Source organism: Oncorhynchus nerka, unplaced genomic scaffold (assembly GCF_034236695.1).
Source record: "Oncorhynchus nerka isolate Pitt River unplaced genomic scaffold, Oner_Uvic_2.0 unplaced_scaffold_2475, whole genome shotgun sequence".
Lineage (NCBI taxonomy): Eukaryota > Metazoa > Chordata > Actinopteri > Salmoniformes > Salmonidae > Oncorhynchus > Oncorhynchus nerka.
In genome coordinates this window covers 26,747-38,958 of record NW_027038821.1, presented here as the reverse complement: position 1 = coordinate 38,958, position 12,212 = coordinate 26,747, and the positions used below count along the sequence as shown (strand labels likewise).

Here is a 12,212-nt window from a genome sequence, read left to right as displayed (position 1 = left end):
ACTTGATTAGTGTAGTGTTAGCTAGCTACATAGTTGTCTTTGCTGTCTTCGTATCCAAGATAATTGTGTAGTTAGTTAGTGTGTGAGTCTTAGAGTGATTATCTTAATTTACCGAGTTGGTTCAGCTAGCCAGCTATTTTTGTCGTCCTTAACGTAGGAGACACTCCTAGCTAGCCAATAGCCAGCCAACGTCTACTGAATAGAACTTTCGCATTCGGTCGCATTCGCTTCGCTCCACAGGTAGTATCATATTTTCATTTCATTTCATTACAGTCCCAACGGTGTGATTTGTTTGATCGTAGCTAGCTACATAGCTAGCTACATAGCGTCTTTGTTTCAAAGATAATTGTGTAGTCTAGAAGCGATTTTCTAGGTTAGCTAGCCAGCTATTGTCGTTCTCCTAACGCATGGCGTAACGTCAACCAACACTGCTAGCTAGCCAGCTTGCCCCCGAAAAGCAGCATTGTAGAAACTTCACACTCAACGGAGCGACTTGATTAGGGTAGTGTCAACAACGTAGCTAGCCTACCTCAGCAGATACTGTATCATTTTAATCATTTTAGTCAATTAGATTCTTGCTACGTAAGCAACTTTCTGAACATTCGAGACGTGTAGTCCACTTGTCATTCAATCTCCTCTGCATTAGCGTAGCCTCTTCTCTAGCCTGTCAACTATGTGTCTGTCTATCCCTGTTCTCTCCTCTCTGCACAGACCATACAAACGCTCCACCGCATGGCCGCGGCCACCTAATCTGGTGGTCCCAGCGCGCACGACCACGTGGAGTTCAGGTCTCCGGTAGCCTCTGGAACTGCCGATCTCGGCCAACAAGGCAGAGTTCATCTCAGCCTATGCCTCCCTCCAGTCCCTCGACTTCTTGGCTCTGGAAACATGGATCACCACAGACAACACCGCTACTCCTACTGCTCTCTTCGTCCGCCCCGTGCTCGCACACCCGAGAGCTTCTGGTCAGCGGGGTGGTGGCACCGGGATCCTCATCTCTCCCAAGTGGTCATTCTCTCTTTCTCCCCTTACCCATCTGTCTATCGCCTCTTTGAATTCCATGCTGTCACAGTTACCAGCCCTTTCAAGCTTAACATCCTTATCATTTATCGCCCTCCAGGTTCCCTCGGAGGATTCATCAATGAGCTTGATGCCTTGATAAGCTCCTTTCCTGAGGACTGGCTCACCTCTCACAGTTCTGGGCGACTTTAACCTCCCCACGTCTACCTTTGACTCATTCCTCTCTGCCTCCTTCTTTCCACTCCTCTCCTCTTTTGACCTCACCCTCTCACCTTCCCCCTACTCACAAGGCAGGCAATACGCTCAACCTCATCTTTACTAGATGCTGTTCCTCCACTAACCTCATTGCAACTCCCCCTCCAAGTCTCCGACCACTACCTTGTATCCTTTTTCCCTCTCGCTCTCATCCAACACTTCCCCCTGCCCCTACTCGGATGGTATCGCGCCCGTCCCAACCTTCGCTCTCTCTCCCCCGCTTCTCTCTCCTCTTCCATCCTATCATCTCTTCCCTCTGCTCAAACCTTCTCCAACCTATCTCCTGATTCTGCCTCCTCAACCCTCCTCTCCTCCCTTTCTGCATCCTTTGACTCTCTATGTCCCTATCCTCCAGGCCGGCTCGGTCCTCCCCTCCCGCTCCGTGGCTCGCGACTCATTGCGAGCTCACAGAACAGGGCTCCGGGCAGCCGAGCGGAAATGGAGAAAACTCACCCTCCCTGCGGACCTGGCATCCTTTCCTCCCTCCTCTCTACATTTTCCTCCTCTGTCTCTGCTGCTAAAAGCCACTTTCTACCACTCTAAATTCCAAGCATCTGCCTCTAACCCTAGGAAGCTCTTTGCCACCTTCTCCTCCCTCTTGAATCCTCCTCCCCTCCCCCCTCCTCCTCTCTGCAGATGACTTCGTCAACCATTTTGAAAAAGAAGGTCAGCGACATCCGATCCTCGTTTGCTAAGTCAAAGCGACACGCTAGTTCTGCTCACACTGCCCCTACCCTGTGCTCTGACCTCTTTCTCCCCTCTCTCTCCAGATGACATCTACGCGTCTTGTGACGCCGGCCGCCCAACAACCTGCCCGCTTGACCCTATCCCTCCTCTCTTCTCCAGACCATCTCCGGTGACCTTCTCCTTACCTCACCTCGCTCATCAACTCATCCCTGACCGCTGGCTACGTCCCTCCCGTCTTCAAGAAGCGAGAGTTGCACCCCTTCTGAAAAAACCTACACTCGATCCCTCCGATGTCAACAACTACAGACCAGTATCCCTTCTTTCTTTTCTCTCCAAAACTCTTGACATTGCCGTCCTTGGCCAGCTCTCCCGCTATCTCTCTCAGAATGACCTTCTTGATCCAAATCAGTCAGCTTTCAAGACTAGTCATTCAACTGAGACTGCTCTTCTCTGTATCACGGAGGCGCTCCGCACTGCTAAAGCTAACTCTCTCTCCCTCTGCTCTCATCCTTCTAGACCTATCGGCTGCCTTCGATACTGTGAACCATCAGATCCTCCTCTCCACCCTCTCCGAGTTGGGCATCTCCGGCGCGGCCCACGCTGGATTGCGTCCCTACCTGACAGGTCGCTCCTACCAGGTGGCGTGGCGAGAATCCGTCTCCTCACCACGTGCTCTCACCACTGGTGTCCCCCAGGGCTCTGTTCTAGGCCCTCTCCTATTCTCGCTATACACCAAGTCACTTGGCTCTGTCATAACCTCACATGGTCTCTCCTATCATTGCTATGCAGACGACACACAATTAATCTTCTCCTTTCCCCCTTCTGACGACCAGGTGGCGAATCGCATCTCTGCATGTCTGGCAGACATATCAGTGTGGATGACGGATCATCACCTCAAGCTGAACCTCGGCAAGACGGAGCTGCTCTTCCTCCCGGGGAAGGACTGCCCGTTCCATGATCTACCGCCATCACGGTTGACAACTCCATTGTGTCCTCGTCCCAGAGCGCTAAGAACCTTGGCGTGATCTGGACAACACCCTGTCGTTCTCAAATAACATCAAAGGCGGTGGCCCGTTCCTGTAGGTTCATGCTCTACAACATCCGCAGAGTACGACCCTGCCTCACACAGGAAGCGGCGCAGGTCCTAATCCAGGCACTTGTCATCTCCCGTCTGGATTACTGCAACTCGCTGTTGGCTGGGCTCCCTGCCTGTGCCATTAAACCCTACAACTCATCCAGAACGCCGCAGCCCGTCTGGTGTTCAACCTTCCCAAGTTCTCTCCGTCACCCCGCTCCTCCGCTCTCTCCACTGGCTTCCAGTTGAAGCTCGCATCCGCTACAAGACCATGGTGCTTGCCTACGGAGCTGTGAGGGAACGGCACCTCAGTACCTCCAGGCTCTGATCAGGCCCTACACCCAAACAAGGGCACTGCGTTCATCCACCTCTGGCCTGCTCGCCTCCCTACCACTGAGGAAGTACAGTTCCCGCTCAGCCCAGTCAAAACTGTTCGCTGCTCTGGCCCCCAATGGTGGAACAAACTCCCTCACGACGCCAGGACAGCGAGGTCAATCACCACCTTCCGGAGACACCTGAAACCCCACCTCTTTAAGGAATACCTAGGATAGGATAAAGTAATCCTTCTCACCCCCTCCCCCTTAAAGACCTAGATGCACTATTGTAAAGTGTCTGTTCCACTGGATGTCATAAGGTGAAAGCACCATTTGTAAGTCGCTCTGGATAGAGCGTCTGCTAAATGACTTAAATGTAAATGTAAATGTCAATGACATCCCTATTACCGATGAATTGTACTCCTAAATGGATTGAATAAATTATCATTTTCCGGACAAGAAATAGACAGGCATGGGCTTCAAGAAGAATACTTGCTCCTGGTGGGGATTGAACTCATAACCTTCGCATCGAATTACTGTATACTGCTGTATAAGTACAACACGCTAACAGATTGCACCACAGGATCCATCAACAACACTCACTGATCACCATATTTTGCAGAAACTGGGATGTACGATATTCGAACCAAGTCAAAATCACTAGTGAGGTACCTGGCTAGCTCAGTCGGTAGAGCATGAGACTTATAATCTCAGGGTTGTGGGTTCGAGCCCCACGTTGGGTGTTTATTTTCTCTGCCAAAGCACCAACTCACTTCGCAAACAACCATCTGCTTGGAATTTCGAGCAGGCTTGCCACCCTGCATAGCTGGTGATACAGAAGGCTATGAATTTGTATTCTATCTCTGCCTACACTCTGACCTGTCATCTCAATGACATACCTATTACCGATGAATTGTACTCCTAAATGGATTGAATGAATTATCATTTTCCGGACAAGAAATAGACAGGGAGGGGCTTCAAGAAGAACACTTGCTCCTGGTGGGGCTTGAACTCATAACCTTCGCATCGAATTACTGTATACTGCTGTATAAGTACAACACGCTAACAGATTGCACCACAGGATCCATCAACAACACTCACTGATCACCATATTTTGCAGAAACTGGGATGTACGATATTCGAACCAAGTCAAAATCACTAGTGAGGTACCTGGCTAGCTCAGTCGGTAGAGCATGAGACTCTTAATCTCAGGGTCGTGGGTTCGAGCCCCACGTTGGGTGTTTATTTTCTCTGCCGAAGCACCAACTCACTTCGCAAACAACCATCTGCTTGGAATTTCGAGCAGGCTTGCCACCCTGCATAGCTGGTGATACAGAAGGCTATGAATTTGTATTTTATCTCTGCCTGCACTCTGACCTGTCATCTCAATGACATCCCTATTACCGATGAATTGTACTCCTAAATGGATTGAATGAATTATCATTTTCCGGACAAGAAATAGACAGGCAGGGGCTTCAAGAAGAATACTTGCTCCTGGTGGGGCTTGAACTCATAACCTTCGCATCGAATTACTGTATACTGCTGTATAAGTACAACACGCTAACAGATTGCACCACAGGATCCATCAACAACACTCACTGATCACCATATTTTGCAGAAACTGGGATGTACGATATTCGAACCAAGTCAAAATCACTAGTGAGGTACCTGGCTAGCTCAGTCGGTAGAGCATGAGACTCTTAATCTCAGGGTCGTGGGTTCGAGCCCCATGTTGGGTGTTTATTTTCTCTGCCGAAGCACCAACTCACTTCGCAAACAACCATCTGCTTGGAATTTTGAGCAGGCTTGCCACCCTGCATAGCTGGTGATACAGAAGGCTATGAATTTGTATTTTATCTCTGCCTGCACTCTGACCTGTCATCTAAATGACATCCCTATTACCGATGAAATGACATCCCTATTACCGATGAATTGTACTCCTAAATGGATTGAATAAATTATCATTTTCCGGACAAGAAATAGACAGGCAGGGGCTTCAAGAAGAATACTTGCTCCTGGTGGGGCTTGAACTCATAACCTTCGCATCGATTTACTGTATACTGCTGTATAAGTACAACACGCTAACAGATTGCACCACAGGATCCATCAACAACAATCACTGATCACCATATTTTGCAGAAACTGGGATGTACGATATTCGAACCAAGTCAAAATCACTAGTGAGGTACCTGGCTAGCTCAGTCGGTAGAGCATGAGACTCTTAATCTCAGGGTCGTGGGTTCGAGCCCCACGTCGGGTGTTTATTTTCTCTGCCGAAGCACCAACTCACTTCGCAAACAACCATCTGCTTGGAATTTCGAGCAGGCTTGCCACCCTGCATAGCTGGTGATACAGAAGGCTATGAATTTGTATTCGATCTCTGCCTGCACTCTGACCTGTCATCTCAATGACATCCCTATTACCGATGAATTGTACTCCTAAATGGATTGAATAAATTATCATTTTCCGGACAAGAAATAGACAGGCAGGGGCTTCAAGAAGAATACTTGCTCCTGGTGGGGCTTGAACTCATAACCTTCGCATCGATTTACTGTATACTGCTGTATAAGTACAACACGCTAACAGATTGCACCACAGGATCCATCAACAACAATCACTGATCACCATATTTTGCAGAAACTGGGATGTAAGATATTCGAACCAAGTCAAAATCGCTAGTGAGGTACCTGGCTAGCTCAGTCGGTAGAGCATGAGACTCTTAATCTCAGGGTCGTGGGTTCGAGCCCCACGTTGGGTGTTTGTTTTCTCTGCCGAAGCACCAACTCACTTCGCAAACAACCATGTGCTTGGAATTTCGAGCAGGCTTGCCACCCTGCATAGCTGGTGATACAGAAGGCTATGAATTTGTATTCGATCTCTGCCTGCACTCTGACCCTGTCTTCAACTTCCGGGTTGGAGCGAGCCGGTCGCATCCGCGCTTCGGTCTGCAGGTTGTATAACTTTTTCATTACATTTCATTATAGTACAACGGTCTGATTTGTCTAATCTTAGCAATTTCTTCTTAGCTAGCTACATAGTCGTCGTTGTATCAAAGATAATTGCGTAATTATCGTATTTCGTCGTCTCCTATCTGCCCAACACGTTCACCGTCTACCGTAGCACTGTAGTAACTATCACACTCAACTGAACGACTTGATTAGTGTAGTGTTAGCTAGCTACATAGTTGTCTTTGCTGTCTTCGTATCCAAGATAATTGTGTAGTTAGTTAGAGTGTGTAGTCTTAGAGTGATTATCTTAATTTACCGAGGTTAGCTAGCCAGCTATTTTGTCGTCCTTAACGTAGGAGACACTCCTAGCTAGCCAATAGCCAGCCAACGTCTACTGAATAGAACTTTCGCATTCCGGTCGCATTCCGCTTCGCTCCACAGGTAGTATCATATTTTCATTTCATTTCATTACAGTCCCAACGGTGTGATTTGTTTGATCGTAGCTAGCTACATAGCTAGCTACATAGCCGTCTTTGTTTCAAAGATAATTGTGTAGTCTAGAGCGATTTTCTAGGTTAGCTAGCCAGCTATTGTCGTTCTCCTAACGCAACGTAACGTAACCAACACTGCTAGCTAGCCAGCTTGCCCCCGAAAAGCAGCATTGTAGAAACTTCACACTCAACGGAACGACTTGATTAGGGTAGTGTCAACAACGTAGCTAGCCTACCTCAGCAGTACTGTATCATTTTAATCATTTTAGTCAATTAGATTCTTGCTACGTAAGCTTAACTTTCTGAACATTCGAGACGTGTAGTCCACTTGTCATTCCAATCTCCTCTGCATTAGCGTAGCCTCTTCTCTAGCCTGTCAACTATGTGTCTGTCTATCCCTGTTCTCTCCTCTCTGCACAGACCATACAAACGCTCCACACCGCATGGCCGCGGCCACCTAATCTGGTGGTCCCAGCGCGCACGACCCACGTGGAGTTCCAGGTCTCCGGTAGCCTCTGGAACTGCCGATCTGCGGCCAACAAGGCAGAGTTCATCTCAGCCTATGCCTCCCTCCAGTCCCTCGACTTCTTGGCTCTGACGGAAACATGGATCACCACAGACAACACCGCTACTCCTACTGCTCTCTCTTCGTCCGCCCACGTGCTCTCGCACACCCCGAGAGCTTCTGGTCAGCGGGGTGGTGGCACCGGGATCCTCATCTCTCCCAAGTGGTCATTCTCTCTTTCTCCCTTACCCATCTGTCTATCGCCTCCTTTGAATTCCATGCTGTCACAGTTACCAGCCCTTTCAAGCTTAACATCCTTATCATTTATCGCCCTCCAGGTTCCCTCGGAGAGTTCATCAATGAGCTTGATGCCTTGATAAGCTCCTTTCCTGAGGACGGCTCACCTCTCACAGTTCTGGGCGACTTTAACCTCCCCACGTCTACCTTTGACTCATTCCTCTCTGCCTCCTTCTTTCCACTCCTCTCCTCTTTTGACCTCACCCTCTCACCTTCCCCCTACTCACAAGGCAGGCAATACGCTCAACCTCATCTTTACTAGATGCTGTTCCTCCACTAACCTCATTGCAACTCCCCTCCAAGTCTCGACCACTACCTTGTATCCTTTTCCCTCTCGCTCTCATCCAACACTTCCCACACTGCCCCTACTCGGATGGTATCGCGCCGTCCCAACCTTCGCTCTCTCTCCCCCGCTACTCTCTCCTCTTCCATCCTATCATCTCTTCCCTCTGCTCAAACCTTCTCCAACCTATCTCCTGATTCTGCCTCCTCAACCCTCCTCTCCTCCCTTTCTGCATCCTTTGACTCTCTATGTCCCCTATCCTCCAGGCCGGCTCGGTCCTCCCCTCCCGCTCCGTGGCTCGACGACTCATTGCGAGCTCACAGAACAGGGCTCCGGGCAGCCGGCGGAAATGGAGGAAAACTCGCCTCCCTGCGGACCTGGCATCCTTTCACTCCCTCCTCTCTACATTTTCCTCCTCTGTCTCTGCTGCTAAAGCCACTTTCTACCACTCTAAATTCCAAGCATCTGCCCATGCCTGTCTGCTAAATGACTTAAATGTAAATGTAAATGTCAATGACATCCCTATTACCGATGAATTGTACTCCTAAATGGATTGAATAAATTATCATTTTCCGGACAAGAAATAGACAGGCATGGGCTTCAAGAAGAATACTTGCTCCTGGTGGGGATTGAACTCTAACCTTCGCATCGAATTACTGTATACTGCTGTATAAGTACAACACGCTAACAGATTGCACCACAGGATCCATCAACAACACTCACTGATCACCATATTTTGCAGAAACTGGGATGTACGATATTGAACCAAGTCAAAATCACTAGTGAGGTACCTGGCTAGCTCAGTCGGTAGAGCATGAGACTCTTAATTTCAGGGTCGTGGGTTCGAGCCCCACGTTGGGTGTTTATTTCTCTGCCGAAGCACCAACTCACTTCGCAAACAACCATCTGCTTGGAATTTCGAGCAGGCTTGCCACCCTGCATAGCTGGTGATACAGAAGGCTATGAATTTGTATTTTATCTCTGCCTGCACTCTGACCTGTCATCTCAATGACATCCCTATTACCGATGAATTGTACTCCTAAATGGATTGAATAAATTATCATTTTCCGGACAAGAAATAGACAGGCAGGGGCTTCAAGAAGAATACTTGCTCCTGGTGGGGCTTGAACTCATAACTTTCGCATCGAATTACTGTATACTGCTGTATAAGTACAACACGCTAACAGATTGCACCACAGGATCCATCAACAACACTCACTGATCACCATATTTTGCAGAAACTGGGATGTACGATATTCGAACCAAGTCAAAATCACTAGTGAGGTACCTGGCTAGCTCAGTCGGTAGAGCATGAGACTCTTAATCTCAGGGTCGTGGGTTCGAGCCCCACGTTGGGTGGTTATTTTCTCTGCCGAAGCACCAACTCACTTCGCAAACAACCATCTGCTTGGAATTTCGAGCAGGCTTGCCACCCTGCATAGCTGGTTATACAGAATGCTATGAATTTGTATTTTATCTCTCCCTGCACTCTGACCTGTCATCTCAATGACATCCTATTGTCTGATGAATTGTACTCCTAAATGGATTGAATAAATTATCATTTTCCGGACAAGAAATAGACAGGCAGGGGCTTCAAGAAGAATACTTGCTCCTGGTGGGGCTTGAACTCATAACCTTCGATCAACTACTGTATACTGCTGTATAAGTACAACACGCTAACAGATTGCACCACATGATCCATCAACAACACACACTGATCACCATATTTTGCAGAAACTGGGATGTACGATATTCGAACCAAGTCAAAATTACTAGTGAGGTACCTGGCTAGCTCAGTCGGTAGAGCATGAGACTCTTGATCTCAGGTTCGTGGGTTCGAGCCCCACGTTGGGTGTTTATTTTCTCTGCTGAAGCACCAACTCACTTCGCAAACAACCATCTGCTTGGAATTTCGAGCATGCTTGCCACCCTGCATAGCTGGTGATACAGAAGGCTATGAATTTGTATTTTATCTCTGCCTGCACTCTGACCTGTCATCTCAATGACATACCTATTACCGATGAATTGTACTCCTAAATGGATTGAATAAATTATCATTTTCCGGACAAGAAATAGACAGGCAGGGGCTTCAAGAAGAATACTTGCTCCTGGTGGGGCTTGAACTCATAACATTCGCATCGAATTACTGTATACTGCTGTATAAGTACAACACGCTAACAGATTGCACCACAGGATCCATCAACAACACTCACTGATCACCATATTTTGCAGAAACTGGGATGTACGATATTCGAACCAAGTCAAAATTACTAGTGAGGTACCTGGCTAGCTCAGTCGGTAGAGCATGAGACTCTTAATCTCAGGGTCGTGGGTTCGAGCCCCACGTTGGGTGTTTATTTTCTCTGCCGAAGCACCAACTCACTTCGCAAACAACCATCTGCTTGGAATTTCGAGCAGGCTTGCCACCCTGCATAGCTGGTGATACAGAAGGCAATGAATTTGTATTTTATCTCTGCCTGCACTCTGACCTGTCATCTCAATGACATACCTATTACCGATGAATTGTACTCCTAAATGGATTGAATAAATTATCATTTTCCGGACAAGAAATAGACAGGCAGGGGCTTCAAGAAGAATACTTGCTCCTGGTGGGGCTTGAACTCATAACATTCGCATCGAATTACTGTATACTGCTGTATAAGTACAACACGCTAACAGATTGCACCACAGGATCCATCAACAACACTCACTGATCACCATATTTTGCAGAAACTGGGATGTACGATATTCGAACCAAGTCAAAATCACTAGTAAGGTACCTGGCTAGCTCAGTCGGTAGAGCATGAGACTCTTAATCTCAGGGTCGTGGGTTCGAGCCCCACGTTGGGTGTTTATTTTCTCTGCCGAAGCACCAACTCACTTCGCAAACAACCATCTGCTTGGAATTTCGAGCATGCTTGCCACCCTGCATAGCTGGTGATACAGAAGGCTATGAATTTGTATTCTATCTCTGCCTGCACTCTGACCTGTCATCTCAATGACATACCTATTACCGATGAATTGTACTCCTAAATGGATTGAATAAATTATCATTTTCCGGACAAGAAATAGACAGGCAGGGGCTTCAAGAAGAATACTTGCTCCTGGTGGGGCTTGAACTCATAACCTTCGCATCGAATTACTGTATACTGCTGTATAAGTACAACACGCTAACAGATTGCACCACAGGATCCATCAACAACACTCACTGATCACCATATTTTGCAGAAACTGGGATGTACGATATTCGAACCAAGTCAAAATTACTAGTGAGGTACCTGGCTAGCTCAGTCGGTAGAGCATGAGACTCTTAATCTCAGGGTCGTGGGTTCGAGCCCCACGTTGGGTGTTTATTTTTTCGAGCCCCACGTTGGGTGTTTATTTTCTCTGCCGAAGCACCAACTCACTTCGCAAACAACCATCTGCTTGGAATTTCGAGCAGGCTTGCCACCCTGCATAGCTGGTGATACAGAAGGCTATGAGTTTGTATTCTATCTCTGCCTGCACTCTGACCTGTCATCTCAATGACATACCTATTACCGATGAATTGTACTCCTAAATGGATTGAATGAATTATCATTTTCCGGACAAGAAATAGACAGGCAGGGGCTTCAAGAAGAATACTTGCTCCTGGTGGGGCTTGAACTCATAACTTTCGCATCGAATTACTGTATACTGCTGTATAAGTACAACACGCTAACAGATTGCACCACAGGATCCATCAACAACACTCACTGATCACCATATTTTGCAGAAACTGGGATGTACGATATTCGAACCAAGTCAAAATCACTAGTGAGGTACCTGGCTAGCTCAGTCGGTAGAGCATGAGACTCTTAATCTCAGGTCGTGGGTTCGAGCCCCACGTTGGGTGTTTATTTTCTCTGCCGAAGCACCAACTCACTTCGCAAACAACCATCTGCTTGGAATTTCGAGCAGGCTTGCCACCCTGCATAGCTGGTGATACAGAAGGCTATGAATTTGTATTCTATCTCTGCCTGCACTCTGACCTGTCATCTCAATGACATCCCTATTACCGATGAATTGTACTCCTAAATGGATTGAATAAATTATCATTTTCCGGACAAGAAATAGACAGGCAGGGCTTCAAGAAGAATACTTGCTCCTGGTGGGGCTTGAACTCATAACTTTCGCATCGAATTACTGTATACTGCTGTATAAGTACAACACGCTAACAGATTGCACCACAGGATCCATCAACAACACTCACTGATCACCATATTTTGCAGAAACTGGGATGTACGATATTCGAACCAAGTCAAAATCACTAGTGAGGTACCTGGCTAGCTCAGTCGGTAGAGCATGAGACTCTTAAT

The 12,212-nt window shown here is 47.5% G+C and overlaps 2 non-coding genes across 2 annotated transcripts; both read left to right on the top strand.

Annotated features, from left to right (window-relative positions):
• The first annotated feature begins 4,021 nt into the window (after positions 1-4,021).
• trnai-uau (transfer RNA isoleucine (anticodon UAU)) lies at positions 4,022-4,094 on the top strand. Its single transcript has one exon. It is a non-coding gene; the product is annotated as a tRNA-Ile (tRNA).
• A 1,444-nt stretch (positions 4,095-5,538) lies between these two features.
• Positions 5,539-5,611, top strand: trnak-cuu (transfer RNA lysine (anticodon CUU)). Its single transcript has one exon. It is a non-coding gene; the product is annotated as a tRNA-Lys (tRNA).
• The last annotated feature ends 6,601 nt before the right edge of the window (positions 5,612-12,212 follow it).